General features: G+C 34.4%; 1 protein-coding gene across 7 annotated transcripts in view; it reads right to left on the bottom strand.

The window, feature by feature from the left end:
- Positions 1-19,911, bottom strand: part of IMMP1L (inner mitochondrial membrane peptidase subunit 1) — an 82,610-nt gene that overhangs the window by 54,672 nt on the left and 8,027 nt on the right. For 6 of the 7 annotated variants that reach the window (XM_025452361.3, XM_025452364.3, XM_025452362.3 and 3 more), the window contains exon 2: positions 7,169-7,281. The exons of the other annotated variant lie outside the window; for it this stretch is intronic. The gene's annotated coding sequence lies outside the window, so the exon portion shown is untranslated. The remainder of the gene's footprint in view (positions 1-7,168; positions 7,282-19,911) is intronic. 7 annotated transcript variants of the gene reach the window in all.

The raw sequence follows: 19,911 nt of genomic DNA, 5'->3' as shown, positions 1-19,911 counted from the left end.
TCTCAAGACGTAATAGCAAATAAAGGAAACCAAACATAAAAAAAATTCTATTGTATGATCCTATATATGTAACACAAAACACATACATCATATTTTCTTTATCTGGGTGTGGTTACATGGGTGTATTTGGCTTCTAGAAAATTCACTAAGCCATCTACTTTTCCATATATATATATATATATATATATATATATATATATATATATATATAGCTTTCTTTAAAAAGGCAGTTTTACACACTAATACAGTATACAAACATACTCAAAAACCTTATAAGAAATTTAGAAACTGATGTATATAAAATCTAAAAGGTGAAAACTAAGCATTCTTAAACTACTTATTTGAATAATCAAACTTTCAACTCAATAGCTGAGACAAATTCCTGGACTCTTTTAAATGGAAAAGGAAAAGCCACTCACCCTATTATCTTCCCCAACCCCCAACCTCTAATACCATATTTTCAAAGGTATCTAGCCTTTTTGTCAGGAGTTACTGCTGCTGCTGCTTTTATAATAATGGAGCTAAAACAATCTCAGTACTGAACATTTGCCCTTATATGAGAAAATAAAGTAACACAGAAGACAAAGCAGGATAAAGAATACATATGTTTACTGTTTTCCCCCTGCCTTCAAATTTCATAAACTTTTGTTAATTATGAATGCTTATTACCTAATTTAAGCAATCTCTTGAAAAATCTTGTTTTAGTTTTCAATGAAGTTAAAGAAAATATAATTAATTCTTTAATATCAGTATCATACAAATAAAGTGAAATTTCACAATAGTATGATAAGCTAAACGATTTATCTCATTACTTCCCACTTAAATATTTTCCTTTATTTCTATACTGGAATCAACACATAATCTACAAAACTGTTTTTCTCATATGGAAAAAATACTCTAAGAAATAAGCTAAAAGAGGTCATCTAAAGATTATAGGATTCATTTTTCATTTCTATAACAAATATTAATTCAGTGCTAACTAACGGGCTCTGGGGATAAAGGAGTTAAATTAGCTAATTTTGTGGCAAATATAACAGACTTACCCCTTTCCCTCTCATTTGATTTACAAATGAAACAAAACTATTTTTAATAAGTAACACATTAATATATTCAAAAATTAAACAGTCTACATGATATACAGTTAAAAGTCCCATCTACTTCATTTTCCCTATCCATCCACACACGATTGAGATTTTGTATAACCTTTCAAATTTTATTTTTGCAAACATAAGCAAATATGAATATATATTTTTATTTCCTTCCCCTTTAAGCAATAAGTAGTTTACTAAACAATGAACTCTGCCCTTTTAAAGATTTTATTTTTAAGTAATTTCTACACCCAAAATGGGGCTTGAACTCAGCATCCTAAAATCAAAAGTAGCACACTCTACTGACTGAGCCAGCCAGACACCCCTGAACTTTGCTCTTTTAAAATAGCAATGTATGTTTCAAAACTTTCTAAATCTGCATTCAGAAAATATCCTCTTAGGCAACCCCAGTGGCTCAGCGGTTTAGCGCCGCCCTCAGCCGGGCATGTGATCCTGGAGGCCTGGGATCGACTCCCACATTGGGCTCTGTGCATGGAGCCTGTTTCTCCCTCTGCTTGTGCCTGTGCCTCTCTCTCTCTGTTTCTCATGATTAAATAAATAAAATCTTAAAAAAAGAAAAAGAAAGAAAATATCCTCTCTCTTTTCATAGCTGTAGAATATTTCATTGTATAGATATGCCACAGTTCATTTAACCAGCACCCTAATGATAAACATTAGGGGTGTTTCCAATCTTTGGCTACTGTAAAAATGCTATAGCAGAAACTCCTATATATAAGTTATTACATGAGTACACAAGCATATCTGTAATAAATTTCTGGAATTAGTATAAAGACAAATGTGTAAATGCATTGGTCTTTTTCTAGAAATTGCCAATTTGTTGTTTTCTATGGGGGTTGTGTCATTTTACACTTCCACTACTGAAACATCTCAATGTATCCTAGGAAAAGCTATTTCTCTCTTTGGGCCTCTAAGATATTTTATTCATAAGGCAATTCCCAAAGATGTTCTTATTGCAAAAAAAACTACATAAAACTGTTTGTTTTACCCCAATTACACATGTAAAATCTGTTCACATAGTAAGTTTAAAAACAAAGGATTTTTCAAAAACCTCACTGACATAGGAAATTATAATGATGTACTGGGATAGCAATTATATCTATCCTTCCTCTGATCTAAAAACAAATATAGGGCAGCCTGGGTGGCTCAGCAGTTTAGTGCTGCCTTCGGTCCAGGGTGTGATCCTGGAGTCCCGGGATCGAGTCCCATGTCGGGCTCCCTGAGTAGAGCCTGCTTCTTCTCCTTCTGCCTGTGTCTCTGCCTCTCTCTCTTTCTTTGTGTCTCTCATGAATAATAAACTCTTTAAAAAAATAAAAATAAAAACAAATAAAAACAAATATACTCTCCTACCCTAGTATTTTTTAAATTCACATTCAGTAGTTTATAATTGCATAAGTAATCAAATGCATTTCACTTTGAAATGAATAGTTTTCCTGAAACCAAATCTGTGTTACTTCTATATTGTCCTTGAAAAAGCTATCATTTCAAAGGTGGTTTAATTTTTATGACTGCCATTCTCAAATGGCTGTGTCACCTAATACATTTTTTTTAATTTCAATGCCAATCCTATCAACTGTTTTATAATTAGAAAATACCCACTTTTGTCAATTGGACTTCCCATTGAAGAAATCCTTAAGCGACTCCAGTTTTAATATCGTTGTTTTGTAAGAAAATCTGTGCATGATAATTTTTATTACCCAAATGAGGATGCACTGGTATATGCGATCTATGCTGCATCTCAATTATTCAGAAATCAGCAGTCAGATAATCTCAGTCCTCTGAAACAAAGTGGTTAGCTTAGTTGATGAACCCACAGTCAATTTTTAAAACCTGCCACACCTTCTGTGCCCTTAGTCAGTAGATGGCGCAGAACCACACTTAAGCTCTCACCTAAACAATGTATGTTAGGCAAATGCTGATTTTAATATTAGAGTCAATAGAACGCACTGACAGCAAAAGACAACAAAAGTAAATCAAAACAAAACAAACACCACACATCACAAGGTCCCAGGACACAAAACTTATCAGTTGAGAACAATATAGGAGAACAGCAAAAAGTCTCTGAGGAAATCACTTAAATTCTGTCAAGTGACTGATGTTTCACTATGACAACTCTGACAACAAGCAAAAAAATTTAAATAACCTTAAATTATACTCCATTTGTTCTGTTTAACAGAAGGGTAAATTTTATATTTTAAAAACATTTTGAAAAAATTTTCATACAAAACAAGTTTTGGCACATAAAAGGATAAGACTCAATTATCCACAAAATTAACGGATGAGAAATATACCATTTGTTATTGATGCCTAATGAACGAGGAATCACTCAAAGTAAAATTCCCAAGGTTAGACTATACTATGGCCATCTTTTAGGAGATGAACTATGATAAAGTGTGGTAACATTTTGGGGGCTTCAAACATGGAATTCCCTGTCCTAAGACAATTTTTGGTTAACAGTCAAAAAGATATCTGATAATTTCTGAAAGCTAGTCAGGCAAATTTTCCACTTAAATGGCTGGATACACTAAAAAAAAAATATCCTGATTTCACTTTTCACTTTGTTTTCTTTACATTGTGACTGCTAAGTAGACAGGTTGATCTGGTTTCTAGCTCCAACTTGCTAAATGACCTGTCCAAGTGACTCAATCTCTCTAGCCCTCCTTAGTTTCTTCATCAGTAAAGTGAAGGAGTTATACAAAATATGGCATGTTAACAGAATGAATTTACTAATAAAGTAAACCACAGAGTTACTACCTTAAGTCTTATCATCTATTTCTTTACTATACCTATACATCTATCTACATACATACTGTTTTGAAACTATCACAAACTATATGCTACTTTACATTTACATTTAAGGCCTAAAGTAAAAGAAATTATAATCATTTCAGAATCTTTTCCAATATTGAATATGTGTTATTCTCAAGATACAACAAATTTCTCATGTACTCAGTTAAATTAATTTAAAATACCATATAATGAATTATCTTTAACTTGAAAATATATGACTTTTTCTACCTGATACACATAAAAAACAACATATGATATGTAAAAGAATATTCATGGAAATTTCATTTATAATAGCCACATACTAGAAATAACCCAAATATCCACCAACAAGAGCATGAATGAATTCTGTCATAGTCATTCCAAAGGAATAACATAAAATGATGAAAAGGAATGAATATTACCTGCAACTACATAAATGATCTACAAAGCAGAACAATAAATAAAGGAAGAAAGAATACATATGATTCCAGACAATGGCACTACCAGCTGACCCACCCATGTCCAATGCTGCCTGATACCCCACTGGGCACCCAGTAGCCATATCAGGATCATGGTGAGGCAGGCAAGCAAATCCTGAAGGAAAGCATGAAGGCAGTCACAGGTGCTAATCTTTCGTCAGTATCCAACATGAGCTCTTGGTTTAGCCATAGGGTCCAGACCTCAGCTCTACCACCCCCAGCCATCTTTCTGTCTCTGCAATCAAAGCTGACACCTGCAAAAATGGCTAAACAAGGCAATGGAGACCTTGCAGCTGACTAGAGTGCTAACACTGGTGCTAGAAGAGGACCCATCCTCTTCATGCCTCAATGGAGAACAAAGACTTCTTCCAGCTGCTGGAAGATGACACATCCCTGAGGTGCTGGAGTTTGGAAAAAGCTGGACCCCAGCAGGAATGTGTGCTGTGATGTGACCCAGGTCAGGAGAACACCAAGCACAAAAAGGACATCACCCTCATCACCTTCAACATACACAAGTAAAATCCTTGGAACTTCTTTGGCAGCCTAGCATCAAAGCCACATTCTATAAGCTGTACTCCATTGAGCTGTGACTCTCAAGGACTTGGTCCAAAGTATTCAGGGAGCTGCTCCAGTTGGACCTCCATGTTGCTGCAAAGCCTGGGCCATATGTTCCTGGGAATTTCCTCACCCTGCTAAGCAGTGGCAGCGTCAGCACCAAGGTGGCCTCCATCTCTACTGATAGGGGTTCTGAGCTTCTGCCCCTAGACTTGTTCCAAGAAACACAATGCAAGCACTGTATCAGGTTTTGGGTCCTGCAAGCAGTGCACACTAGATAACTCACCTGTTTTCCCATGTTTTCTAACTGCATTATGACAGTTCCTATTAGTGTAATACCTCCACCCCTAGCCTATACCCTTTCCTGAAGAATGCTGTCCCTTCCTAACCATCTTTCAAGCCTCCCACTTACCCTGTCCCCTGGCAACTTGATCCCACCCTAATTAATGTTACATCTAAATGTTTTAGAACTCCTCCTGTCCCTAAGCTCCCCAGTACAATAAAGAGAGTCCTCTCTGACTTTACATTGATATCTTTAATTCTTTATACCCTTCTCCAAAATAAAAACATTACCAATAAAAATATTAAATTGTTTACAAAAAATACATGTGATTCCATAAAAATTAAGACAAAAAAAAGTGAACATGTTGCTAAGAAATACACATAAAAATGATAAAAATTATATAGAATTATATAAATAATTAGCATAAAAGTCAGGACATTGGTTACTTCTGAACAAAAAGGAGATGTATCAAGGGTTTCTGGGATGCCAAAATTATCTATGGTTACATGGATGTTTGCTTTATATTTACTTCTTTTACTATGTATTTTTCTTTTTTTTTTCTTGAAGATTTTATTTCTTTATTTGAGAGAGAGTGAGAGAGCAAGGGGGGGGTGCACAGGGGGGGAAGGTCAGAAGGATAAGCAGACTCCCTGCTGAATGAGGAGCCTGATGAGGCGAAGCTTGATCCTGGAACTCCAGAATCTGGGCTGAGCTGAAGGCAGGTGCTTAACTGACTGAGCCACCCAGGCACCCCCACATTTATGTTTCTATATTATGTTGTTTTATAATAAGTTTAAAATAGTATATTTTTTGAAATAATACATTCTTATAGAGAAGGAAAAGAATTCCTCTTTTTTGCTAACAATTTACTTATTTACATTTCTAATTTTTAGAAGAAATAAGAAATAAGTGATTTAATATTTAATAATAAAGAAAATAAATGCTTAATTCTCCACAATCCTAATTAAGAGTCTACTTCACTCAAATATTTCCCAATAGCTACAAAAAAAGTATCAGCCCATTAAAGAGTACAAGAATAGTTAAACTATTAAATCTTTGCTTAACTCCGTGTTGTTTCTGTTACTCTTTCTTCTTTTCAATGAAATGTATGCTTTCAGAAATAATTTAGATTATATCCAGGTAATAATTTTATATAGGATGTACTCCAAAAAATATATTTTAGCTCATTAGTAAGAAGAAAAACACTCTTAACTGTCACACATTTTCTAGCAATTTTGGGAGCATCTGTGTATGCATACAATGTGAGGTTTCATGGTAGGATGGACAGAGACATGATACTTAAGGTCCAGCCCAATTTTGCTCTCTGAAAATATTTTCACTATTTGTACAAGAAAACATGATAGCTGGATTATAGGATGGATATACAATGCAATTTACACTTAAAGTCCACTGTATAAAGTGTAATATAAGGTGATTCATTCAAAACAGATCCAATAATGCCTAATTTAAATTATACTGGAGCTGTTTTAAATGTTTCCTTTGGAAAAACAAAAGTACAGGGAATTAAATTACAAAAAAAGATTAACAATAAGAAGAATAAAAATAATAAACTGGCTTCAGTTATAAACATTATACACATACAACGTAGAAAATCCCAACACCTACAAGCATCTTTCAACATATATTTGTTATAACTTATAGATGCCACTATACACGAAGCAGACAATGAAACAGAAGCAAGACCATCAGCAACTTCCTCATACTCCAGATATCAACACTATCACAATGCTATCACTCATTATGATAATAAAGTTGCTTCTGTTGTATACTATTGTTTTCCTATGAATGCACCCTCTTTAGTGGATCCAGCTAACCAGTTATTTGCCCATCTATTAAGTGCCAACTTTAAAAAATTACACTGTGTCCAGCAGGGAGCAGCATTACAACATTCATAAGACTTAACATGAACATGAAACCGACAGAAAAAAAAGGAGGAAAAAAAAAAAAACACTTACCATAGGTCTGTTATACAATACATTCAATTTTTAAGGCAGTTGCAAGGCTTCCAGAAAATATCATCTAAAGCATGTCTGAGAGTATATATGGGTAATCCACGAGTTCAGGATTCCTAAAGCAGGAAATCAAAATTATATTAGGTAAAGGATTCCCTCAGCCGTGTTAAGTTGAATTACTATAAAATATTATTAAATATCTCTTAGTTGTTAAGGTATATATTTCTCTCAGTGGGTCGATGGGATTATAAATTCAGATATATAGTAACACTTTGGATAAAACAATTTTTAAAAACCCAGAATTATATTAAAGTCCTTTTATCCACCAGAAAATTTAAACAGAAGAAAGTAAGTGGGTGACATGATGTATCAACCAAACTAAAGAGAACAGTGGTCAAGGACTTAAAGGAGATAAGCCAACCATATGCAGTTCTAATACATCAAACTCCAAACAATTTGTAAGTAACAGGATATAACATCATTTCTATATGTCAGCATGAATATCTGAGGTTAATTTTAACAATGAAAAGGCAGCACAGTAGTGCATAATGTGGATGTTAAAACTGATTCATCAAATATTTACTAATTATAAGTAAATATACATGATATTGCAGAAATACTCCATGATGAGTTAAAAGGTGACAAGTGAAAAACACACTGAAAAAAAAAAAGAAAAACACACTATGTTTGATACTGTCTTGGATGTCAAAACCTGCTCCTATTCAACTAAAATAGCTCCAGGTCCGTTCTCTGACTGGAAAAAAAGGTTTTTTTTTACAAACATAAAATGAACTTTCTGTTATAAAAAAAAATAAGTCATGGGGATATAATATATAGTATAGGGAATGTAGTCAAAAACATTATAGTAACTTTAGTGACAGACTTATTTCATAATGTACAAAAATACCAAATCACTATGATGTGCACCTGAAACTAACAGGACACTGTATGTCAATTTTACTTCAAAAATAAGTAAAGTTTTATCTCCACTTTTATTTGAGATGTCAAAGTTTCATACATGTTTACATGCAACATTTCAGTCTCTACACTGAAGAATAAATATTTGCCATTAAAACATATTCATCCTGAAATGATAACATATAGTTTACATCATACACATTATTATATATTGATATATTAATATATCAATGATATTTATTTGAAATTTAATGAATAATATATAAAATGGTTCCTACTATTTTCTGATAAAATATGAAAAGCTTGACAAATATGCTATCAAGACTACAGTGATTCTCCAATAAGTATTATTAATTTTAATGAAGTCAAAGAAATTGATGTATCAGTCTTCTACCCTTTAACATTAAGGTATTCATGGAATTATTTCTTATATTTTGCCCTCCTTAAAGACTTTCTCTTATTCTATTTCTTGCCTTTGCTTGTGTACATTTCACTTTTTTGTGATACTTTTATTTCTATCAGTCTATCCTCTGTCTCTTTTCTAATATATTTGTTTCAATCTCAATTTTTGTTTTATTCAAACTCTTCCTTTTACGACTGTATCACCTTTATCTCTTTTATGTTAGGACCCTTAAAAGTGAGTTTTTTCTGCAGCAGCCTGTTTAAATATACTCTTTACCCATTCACAGGCACTGTTGTTGATCTTAACAATCTAACCTGACTGGAAATTCAATAAACTTAAATTATCTTGTTGCTACTTGTAAAAATATTTTTTTTCCTCTGAGTCATTAAATATTCGAAGAACTCAACATTTTGGAGTCAATCTTGAAACTCTGAAAAATCTCAAGAAAATTTAACCTCACACACTCATTCCAATCAATTTGAGACCACCTCTATTCTAATAAAGAAGTGATTTAAGAGTCTATCACCTCAGTTTGAATAAATAATGAGTAACAAACTTTTTATTTTTTTATTTTTTTAAATTTCTTTTTATTGGAGTTCAATTTGCCAACATATAGCATAACACCCAGTGCTCATCCCATCAAGTGCCCCCCTCAGTGCCTGTCACCCCAACCCCCTGCCCACCTCCCTTTCCACCACCCCTTGAGTAACAAACTTTTTAAAGTCAAAAGAACTTTCAGTACGTTTTATTCATGTGTGTGCATGTGCACATTTTCATTAAAAAGCAAAGATACATGAAATAAACCCTTACTTCTAATATATACTGTCAAGTCTGTAAAGAAAAGTGATTTCCCTATTCAGGACTCTCTAATATGAATACTAACACTAATGGTATTAATTATTTAAAAATAATCACACAATATTATATATAATGTTTATTTTTAAAAATTATGAACAGATTATAATACATTTATAATATAATTACCTAAAAAGAGACTGTAGTGAGTTGAGTAGTGTTCCTCCCTCCCCCTAAATTCCTGTCCATCAAGAATCTCAGAATGTGACCTTATTGGGATGTGGAGTTTTTGCAGATATAGTTAAGGTACAGGCCAATATGAGATCATACTAGATTAGGGTTAGGTCCTAAATCCAATGAGAATTAGGATTAGAATAAGGAGACCAAAAAGGACATAAAGAGAAACAGAAAAAAAGACAATGTGAAAATGGAGGCAAAGGTTGGAGTTATGCTGCCACAAGCCAAGGAGCAACAGGAGCCATAAAAAGCTAGAAGCAAGGAAGGATTCTTCCCTTGAGCCTTTGGAACAAACAAGGCTCTGCTGATACCTTGATTTTGAACTTCTGGTTTCCAAGAGTGATCAAGTAAATTTCTGTTGTTTTAGGCTACGAAGTTTGTAGTATTTTGTTACGAAAATTCTAGAAAATCAATTACAGATTTTGGTCAGGAACAGAATGTTGTAGAAACATGAATGTTAAAGGACTTCCGGTAAAGCCTCAAGAAGGAAATGAGGGACATGTTATTAGACACCAGAGGGAAAGCAATCCTCATTTTAAAGTTGCAGAAAACTTGGCTGAATTGTGCTCTACCACTGGGTGAAAAGCAAGACTTGTAAACAATGAATTTATATATTTAGCTGAGGAGATTTCCAAGCAAAGTGTTAAAGATGTATACTGGTTTCTCCTTGCTGCTTATAGTAAAATGCAAGAGAAAGAGATAAATTGAGGAAGGAACTGTTAAAAAAAAAATCAGCATCAGACAACTTGGATAATCCTTCATCTATCTAGACTGCAAAAGAGGCTAACATCACAAATCATTAGGAAAATGCTAGTCAAAACCACAGTCATATACAACTTCAAACTCAGCAGGATGACTATTATCCAAAAAACAGAAAAAACAAAAGTTGCTGAGCACTAGAACCCCTGTGCACTGTTAATGAGAATGCAAAAATGGATCAGCCACTGCGGAAAACAGTTTTTGGCAGTTCCTCACAAAGTTAAACATAGATTTACCATATGATCTGGCAATTCCACTCCTAGGTATATACCTAGGAACTGATAGTGTGGACTCTAAGAGGTACTTGTGCACCAATGTTCATTGCACCACTACTCATGATAGGTAAAAGGAAACAACTCAAATGTCTATCAAAAAAATGTATGGATCAGGGCCACCTGGGTGGCTCAGTCAGTTGAGCATTTGACTCTTGCTTCAGCTTAGACCACGATCTCATGGGTGGTAAGACTGAAATCCATAGCAGGCTCTGCTCAGTGTGGAGTCCACTTAGGATTCTTTCTCTCTTCCTCTCTCTTGCCTTCTACCCCTCTCCCTTTTCTCTGAGATAAATAAATACATCTTTAAGGAAAAAAATGTATGGATAAACAAAATGTGCTATATACATACAATGAAATATTACCCAACCATAAAAAGAAATGAAGTTTTGGTACATGTTACAAGATGGATGAACTCTGAAAAACACTATGCTAAGTGAAAAACATTATGCAAATGATAACAAAGAACAAATATATAATTCCACTTCTATGAAGTACAGGCAAACTCAGAGAGACAGGAAGTGGAATAAAAATACTAAAGGCTGGGCAATGGAGGAATGGGGAATTATTGCTCAATGGGCAAAGAGTTGTTTGGGATGATAAAAAAAGACCTGAAAACAGACAGTGGCAATGTTTATAGAACATTGTAAATACACCTAATGGCACTGAATTGTATATTTAGAAATAATTAAAAGGGTAAATTTTATCACAAAAAGCTTTTCCTTAAGAAAAAAAAAAAGGGCTCAAGACCTTGAGCCAACTAAGAGGGTTGACATAACTACTTCAATTAGAGAATCATGACTGAACTACTGATAAGCTCTAAAATGAATATATCCCAATGCTCAGCAAGGTAAAATGATCATCACATATGATAGCAATTCATTAATTTCATGTGAATTCATTTAAGAGATGTTAATAGAAAAAGGAAACATGATTTGCTTTATTTTTAAAATGAATTTACCTGAGAATACCAGACTATAAACTTATTTTTGAATCTTTCATTATGAAGAATGATAAAATTTTACAGGCATACTTCAGATATATTGCAGGTTCTAAACCACCACAATAAAGCAAGTATCACAATAAGGTGACTCAAATTAATATTTTGGTTTCCGAGGGCATATAAAAGTCACATTTACACTACACTGTAGCCTATTAAGTATGCAATAACATTATGTCTAAAAAATATACCTTAAAATAGTTTATTGCTAAAAAAAATTGCTAACCATCATATGAGCTTTCAGTCAGTCATAATTTTTTAGCTGGTGAAGGGTGCTGCCTCAGCGCTGATGGCTGCTGACTGATCAGGGTGCTGCTTGCTGGGGGAGCTGTGGCGATTCCTTTAAATAAGACAACAATGAAGTCGGCCACATAGTCTGACTATTCCCTTCATGAATGATTTCTCTGTAGGATGCAATATCGTTGGATAGCATTTTACCCACAGCAGAACTTCTTTCAAAAATTGAGTCCAGGGCAGCCCAGGTGGCTCAGCGGTTTAGCGCTGCCTTCAGCCGAAGGTGTGATCCTGGAGACCAGGGATCGAGTCCCACGTTGGGCTCCTTGCATGGAGCCTGCTTCTCTCTCTGCCTGTGTCTCTGCCTCTCTCTCTCTCTCTCTCTGATGAATAAATAAATAAAATCTTAAAAAAAAAAAAATTGAGTCCATCCTTTCAAACCCCACCACTGCTTTATTAGCTAAGTTTATGTAACTTCCTAAATCCTATGATCATTTTATTTTATTTATTTATTTATTTATTTTTATGATAGGCACACAGTGAGAGAGAGAGAATTGTGATCCTTCCTTCAGAAGGCTTTCAATTTACTTTGACCAGATCCATCAGAAGCACTATTGCAGTTACAGCCTTATGAAATGTATTTCTTGGGGCACCTGAGTGGCTGTTAGGTGTCTGCCTTTGGCTCAGGCCATGATCGATCCCAGGGTTCTGGGATTGAGCCATGCATCAGACTCCTTGCTCGATGGTGAGCCTGCTTCTCCCTCTCCCTCTGCCTCTCACTCCCCTTGCTTGTGCTGTCAAATAAATAAAATCTTTAAAAAATTATTTCTTAAATAATAAGATTTGAAAGTTGAAATTACTCAATTCATGGGCTGCAGAATGGATGCTATGTTAGTAGGCATGAAAACATTAATCTCGTTGCACATCTTCATAGGAGCCTTTGGGTGACCAGATACACTGTCAATGAGCAATAACACTTTGAAAAGAATCTTTTTTAGTTTTTTTTTTTGTGTGTGTGTGTGTGTGCGTGTGAAATCTCAATTGCGAACTTAATAAACTATGTTGTAAATAGATGTGCTGTCATCCAGGGCTTGTTGTTCCCTTTATAGAGAACAGGTGAAATAGATTCAGCATATTTCTTAAGGGCCCTAGGATTTTCAGAATGAGAAATAAGCATTGGCTTCAAGTCGCCAGCTACATTAGCCCCTAACAAGAGAATCAGCCTATCTTTAGAGGCTCTGAAGCCAGGCATCAACTTTTTCTCTCTTCCTATGAAAGTCCTAGATGGTATCTTCTTTCAATAAAAGGCTGCTTTGCCTACGTCAACCTTGAAAATCTGTATTTTAGTATAGCCACATTTGTTAATGATCTTAGGTAGATCTTCTGTAAAACTTGCTGCTTCACCATGTACTTTTATGTTATAAAAACAGCTTCTAAAAAAAAAAAAAAAACAGCTTCTTTCTTCAAACCTTATGAACCAATCTACGCTAGCTTCAAACTTTTCATCTGAAGCTTCCTTATCTCCCTCAACCTTCATGGAACTGAAGAGAGGGGCTTTCTCTGGCTTAAACTTTGGCTTAAAAATGTTAAGGCTACTTTAATCTTCTATTCAAACCACTAAAATTTTCTCCATGTTAACAATGAGGTTTCACTTTCTTGTCATTCATGTGTTCATTGGAGTAGCATTTTTAATTTCCAAGAATTTTCCTTTGCATTCACAACTTGGCTGTTTGGCACAAGAGGTCTTTCAGGGTATCTTGGCTTTCAATATGCCTTCCTCACAAAGCTTAATCCTATCTGGCTTTTGATTTAAAGTGAGAGGTGGGACTCTTCCTTTCACTTGAACACTAAGAGCCCACTGATGGGTTATTAATTGGCCTAATTTCATGTTGTTATGTCTCAGAGAATATTAGGTAGGCACAAGGAGACCCAGAGAGATGGAAAATGGGAGCAGGCAAAACAACACACAACATTTATTGGTAAATTCACTGTCCTAGATGGGCACAGTCTCTGGTGTTCCAAAACAATTACAATAATGACGTCAAAGATCACTGATCACAGATTACCATAACAAACAATAATGAAAACGGTTGAAATATTCTGAAAATTACCAAAATGTGACACAGAGATAAGAAGTGAGCAAATGCTGTTGGAAATGGCGCCAGTACACTTTCTCAATGCAGGGTTGCCACAAACCTTCAATTTATAATAAATGCATTATCTGTGAAGTACAATAAAGCAAAGTGAAATAAAACAGGGTATGACTATTATACAAAATGGCTTTTGACATTTTTTTTAACTTTCCATTTGGGGAATGAAAAAATAAAAACATGACATTAAAACTCTAAAGATATATATATATATATATATTTTTTTTTTTTTGAGAGTGAGCAAGCTTGCAAATGGGGTGGTAGCAGAAGGAGGGAGAGAGAGAATCTTAAGCAAGCTTCATGCCCAGTGTGGAGCCTGACTTGAGGCTTGATCCTATGACCCCAAGATCATGACCTGAGCTAAAATCAAGAGTCTGACACTTAACCGACTGAGCTACCCAGGTGTCCCAAGATCTTTTTTTTTTCTTTAATCAATCCATTTATTACCTTACGGTTCTGTGGATTACCAGCAAAGACAGTCTTGATTGGGTTCCCTGCTCAGAGTATCCCAAAGTCAAAAATCAGGCTGAGATCTTCTCTGGAGTCAGTGGGAAGGAATCCACTAACCCATCTCCTCTAGGTTGAAGGCAGAATCCTGTTCTTCACACTAAGAAATGGTCTAAGATAGTTCCCTCTTCCTATTTGCTGTCAGCTGAGGGCATTTTCATTGTCCTTAAGGTTTCCTACATCCCTTTTCCCATGGTCCCTCCATCTTAGACCCAGTATGTCACATCGTTTAAATTCTGATTTAAAAATAAGTAAATAAATAAATAAATAAATTCTAATTTTAACTTGTTAGCTAGAGAACACTCTCTCTTTTTTTTTTTTTTTTGAAAGGTCTCATGATTAGCTTAGGCTCACATGGTCAGTCTCCCTATCTTTATTGATTTTTTTAGTCTCCCTATCTTTAGATCAACCGTGCCCATGACAACATAATTGGGGAAGTGATATCTAATCATGTCCACATGTTCCAGGGCTTAGGGTAGTCCACTGTTGGGAGGCCATCTTCAATAAAATTCTAAAGATTTTTAAAAGCAAATAGTTTTATTAAAGATCTTGTTTCAGTGCTGGACAATCCTGATGAAAAAGTTCTTTAACCTCAATTTAAATTAAAATTTCCATGCTCCCAAGAAACAAAGAGTCTAATTTCCCTTTCACAGATTAACATAGGTTTTAGAAAACTCAGAATCATTCATCTAGGGGTTAAATATGTTGCACTTACTATCCCAGTTGTTTCATACCACATTTTCTCACCATCCTGGGCACTGAATATATACCCTTTTCTAGCAATGGAAACAGGCTTCATTTTTTTTTTTTTTTTTTTACTAATATCCATAAATTGGCTAAATGGGCTATCTTTAGGAGGATATTGAGTTTGGGTCCAGGTGCAACCAGTAAATAAGAGCACGGATTTTTGTCATCAGACAGCTTAACTCGTTGTGAATCCTAGTTCTATCACTTAATAGTTATGTGACTACGATGACTAATTTTATATGCCAATTTAACTGGGCCAGGGGATACTGTGAAATTTGGCAAAACATTATTCCAGGTGTTCCTGTGAGGGTGTTTCTAGAGTCGATTAACATTTGTATCTTCAGACTGAGTAGAGCAGATCACCCTCCCTAATATGAGTATGAATTATTCAATTCATTGAAGGCCTGAATAGAATAAAAGGCTGATCCTCAGACCAATACAAGGGAGTGAAAACCATCAACACACTAGCTAGACATTTTGAAGAATTTCTGTAAGATAATATATGAAATCATAATGATAGGTAGGTTAGGGTGGAAATGTTAGAGTTGAGTAGCTGTGAAAGAGGTAGTAAGGCCTACAAAATGTAAAATATTTACTATCTGGCCTCTGAAAAAGTATGCCAACCCCTGACTAAGCACACACAGGAGTATGTTTCAGGGAAGATAGAGGAATTTTTTTCATGTGACTCTTAAGGGGTTGCAGGCTGAATCAACAGCTATGGAGGATAACCTACTAAACAAAGGTAAAAACAGGGGGCACCAAAAAAAAACCCAAACCAAACTAAACCAAACCAAAACAGGGGACACCCGGATGGCTCAGCGGTTGAGTGTCTGCCTTTGGCTCAGGTCCTGGGATTGAGTCCCACACCGGGCTCCCTGCAGGGAGCCTGCTTCTTCCTCTGCCTATGTCTCTACCTCTCTCTGTATGTCTCTCATGAATTAAAAAAAAAAAAGGTAAAAAGTACCTGAGAGGAACTTGGGATCCAAGTATGGTGGCTGGAACCTAGGATAGGATCCTTCTTATCTGGCTATTAGAGAAGGGCCTGGGCTATCTGCTTATCCACTCTGAGCAAAACACACCAATAAGTCAGTCCTGCCCACATATTAAGAAAAAAAAATCCATCAGTATTCTTTCCATATAGGGTAAAGATTTGCTAGAGAAACAAAGGAAGAGAAAAGCTACTCCAGTAATCCATATTATTTAACTGGCCATATATCAATATGAACGGACAACCAAGGATGACCAAAATTTAAGGAAACCACAGGCATGAAAAAGAGAATAAGGAACTCTAAAGCAAACATAGGTAATCTGAGGAGGGAAGAAAAAAGAAAAAGAATTCTATTTAACGTCTTTGGAGAAACTGTGTAAGATATTGCACCTATAAAACAAGAAGGCTGTGAAAAAGTAGGATTAAAAGAAGAGCAGAGTTTAAAGAAATTTAAAATAAAAGGCCTGTCTACCACTGCCTCTCCCCACATATAAAAAAAAAAACTTGAAGAGTTGGAAGAAAGGTTGAAGAAATACAGAATAACCCAGTGTAGGTAATACTCTCTCTAAAATAGTGCAGGAGACTCTCTACACATACACACACACACACGCACGGAAAAGCAACAGAAAGGACCCAGACAATACAGAGTAGAAAAAGAAAAATATATATACTCCTAGACACATCTCTGACCTAGAGTAGAGGCTGTCAAACTAGGGCCCATGAGCCAAATCCTGCCAGCACCATTTTAGCAAATAAGGTTTTACTCTAACACAGAATGCTTATTTGTTTACAAGTTCTCTGAGACTGCTTTTGTACTAACTACAACAGCAGAATTAAATACTTGCAACAGGGACCATATGGTCTGTAAAGTCTAAAATATTTTACCATTTGTTCTTTTACAGAAAAAAACTGTCATATCTAGATCAGGAGCTATGTTTTCCATAGAGTAACAGGAAGCCAAATGCAGTGTTTAAATTTAAATATTAAAATTAAAAATTCTGTCCCTCAATCGTGTCAGCTACATTTCAAGTGCCCAACAGCCATATGGGTAGAATGGTTATCACACTGGACGATGTACATATAAAACACTTCCATCAACACAGGAAATTCTACTGGACAGGCCTTATTTGGAAATTACCATTAACAGATTACCAGAATTATATTTTAATTATTTATTTCAAAAGTACTATAGTAAAAAACAAAAAATAGGTAAAAGAAGTAGGAAGAAAGATTACATTCAGAAAAAAACAAATCAGTAATGTTGTAAATGGAAATAATGCATACACCTAATATGTCATTACATGAAAATAGTTTTAAAATAGGTTTTTTGTTGTTGTTGGGAGTAAAATAGGTTTTTAAAAAAATGCTACAAAGTTATTCAGAGAAAAGAATTGAGAAAAAATCAAAAGATATAGCATTACAAATGAGTAAATATTATAGATATGGAATAGATTACACAAGAATTCAATGTAGAGAATGCAATTAATTAATGCTATCAAATTTGAAAATAAAAAAGTGTTTCCTAAGAAAATATAATTTAAAGAAAGAAAGGTAGAATAATTATATGGAACAAAAGTCATAACGAAAATTTTTAAAAAGTTGTTTATTAATAGATGGCTTCAATTTAGTTCTGAGTTAAAATATTTGCTACGATTTTTATTTTCATCTTATACTGCAAGAAACTTCATATCCAGTATATAAAGCATAAACATACTTCATATCCAGACTCTTAAGCTAGAAAACAGCAGTCCAAAGTGATATATTCCCCTCTCTTAACACTATTCAATGTACCAAGAATTATAGATTTCTTTACAGGGGAGCTCACTATTCTGCATGATGTTCCATGCAAAATCTGATGTAAGAAGATTCAAATGTAATGGTTTTAAGTATTTGGCCTTTCCCTTGACTTCCATAATTATTCATACTGAAGATGAATTGATCAATCTCAACGGAACTGTCCAGGATAATTAGCACGACACACAGGCTTACACTAGCACCACATATTTATGCTTATGAGAGTCCTCAAGTTGACACATGAAAGGAGCACCTGGCACCAGTCAGTAGTTGTTCAATTCCTTCCTTGGGCTACACGCAAAAATAAAGAACAGTCCCAGTTTAGGAGATATACCAATATTGGGCCATTCTGGTTCTGGCATTTGTCTTTCATCACTAAAAATTTTTAGTGTTCTACTGTTTACCACTAAAAATGTCTTGTTTAATTACCCTTACAGATATTTACTTAACAATCTCCTTAAACCAAAACATGTTTACCTCTCGACACATTTACCAGATTATATTGAATACTCCAAGACATTAGTATACAATAGATTCTCAAATTTTTTATTTCAAACTCCTCAATTTTCTGTTTTTATTTAAACATCCACTAAAATTAGGATGATCATAAGTACTCATGTGCACCCAGACAATCCCAGATTATACCTGCCTCATGGCATTCAAAATAATTCATTATTTCGGCATTCTTAAAAATGTCCTAAAAACGATTCACGGGTCAGTGAGGAAATCAAGACCAAAAATAGAAAATATTTTGAAATAAATGTTGATGAAAACATAAAATATTAAAAGTTGTAGGGCACAGGTAGAGCAGTATTTAGAGAAATTACAGTCTGGATTATAAAACAGTATATTAGAAAAGGAAGAAAATTAATGAATTAAGCTTTTATCAGAAAGGAGAAAAACCAAAATCTCAGCCAGTCAAAACAACTGAATGCAAAGGGAAAAAAATAAAGATCAGTAATTGACAAAACAAAAAGTAAACATAAAACAGAAAAAACTTTAAAGCCAAAATTTGGATTTTTACAAAAAGAATAAAAATGAAAAATCCCTAGCAAATCTAACAATGAAAAAAAAAAAAAAAAGAAAAACACGAATAATATCAGCAACTACAGTCATTTAAAAGGTAGTAAAAGCTGCTTTTAGTATGGTGAAGTAAGCTCATAACAGACAAACTCTCCCATAGGTAACAATCATAAACTCAAGACAAAATGCAAAACACAATTATGTGAAGGCTCTACAGATTGAACAGAAGCAAAGAGATTTTGCTGAGGAGTCAAAGTTGTAAAAAAAAAGATGGCCAAAAGGTTTCTTATTTTTATTGATTTACCTGAGCACAGAACAGTACAGGTAGTTAAAACAAAGAAACAAAGTCATCCTTCTGAAGAACCTGAAGAATCACAAACTAACCAAAGGAATGGAGAACCTAGAAAGTAATCTATCTAATCAGTGGGACTTTACTTTTTGAAAAAGTGATAACTCCATATAACAAGGAAAAAATAGTCTTTTCGATAAATAGTGGTAAGTCAATAGGCTATCTAATAGGAAAAACAAATACATCTTTATCCCTGCCTCACACCAAAGGAAAAACAAAATCAATTCCAGCAGAATGCAGATTCAAATATTTAAAAGTAAACATCAGGGTTTTTGAAAAACAATGATATCTTTGGAAACTTGGAGTATGCAAACTCAGCTATAAAGCTCAATCGGTGGAGTACCTGACTCTGGATCTCAAGGTTCTAAGTTTGAGCCTTGTGATGGATGTAGAAATTACCTCAAAAAATAAAAAAATAAAAAGAATATGAAAAGGCTAGTCACAGACTAAGAGAAGATATTTGTAACATATTTATTCTAAACTGAACCTTTATCCAAAATATAAAAAGAACTCCTAAAAATCTAGAAAATCCAACATTCTCACTTCTACAAAAATTAGTAAAGACACTAA

The sequence above is a fragment of the Canis lupus genome, chromosome 18 (assembly GCF_003254725.2).
Source record: "Canis lupus dingo isolate Sandy chromosome 18, ASM325472v2, whole genome shotgun sequence".
NCBI classification, from domain to species: Eukaryota; Metazoa; Chordata; class Mammalia; order Carnivora; family Canidae; genus Canis; species Canis lupus.
Note: the sequence above shows the minus strand (reverse complement) of the source record. Positions and strands in the feature narration are given on the sequence as shown.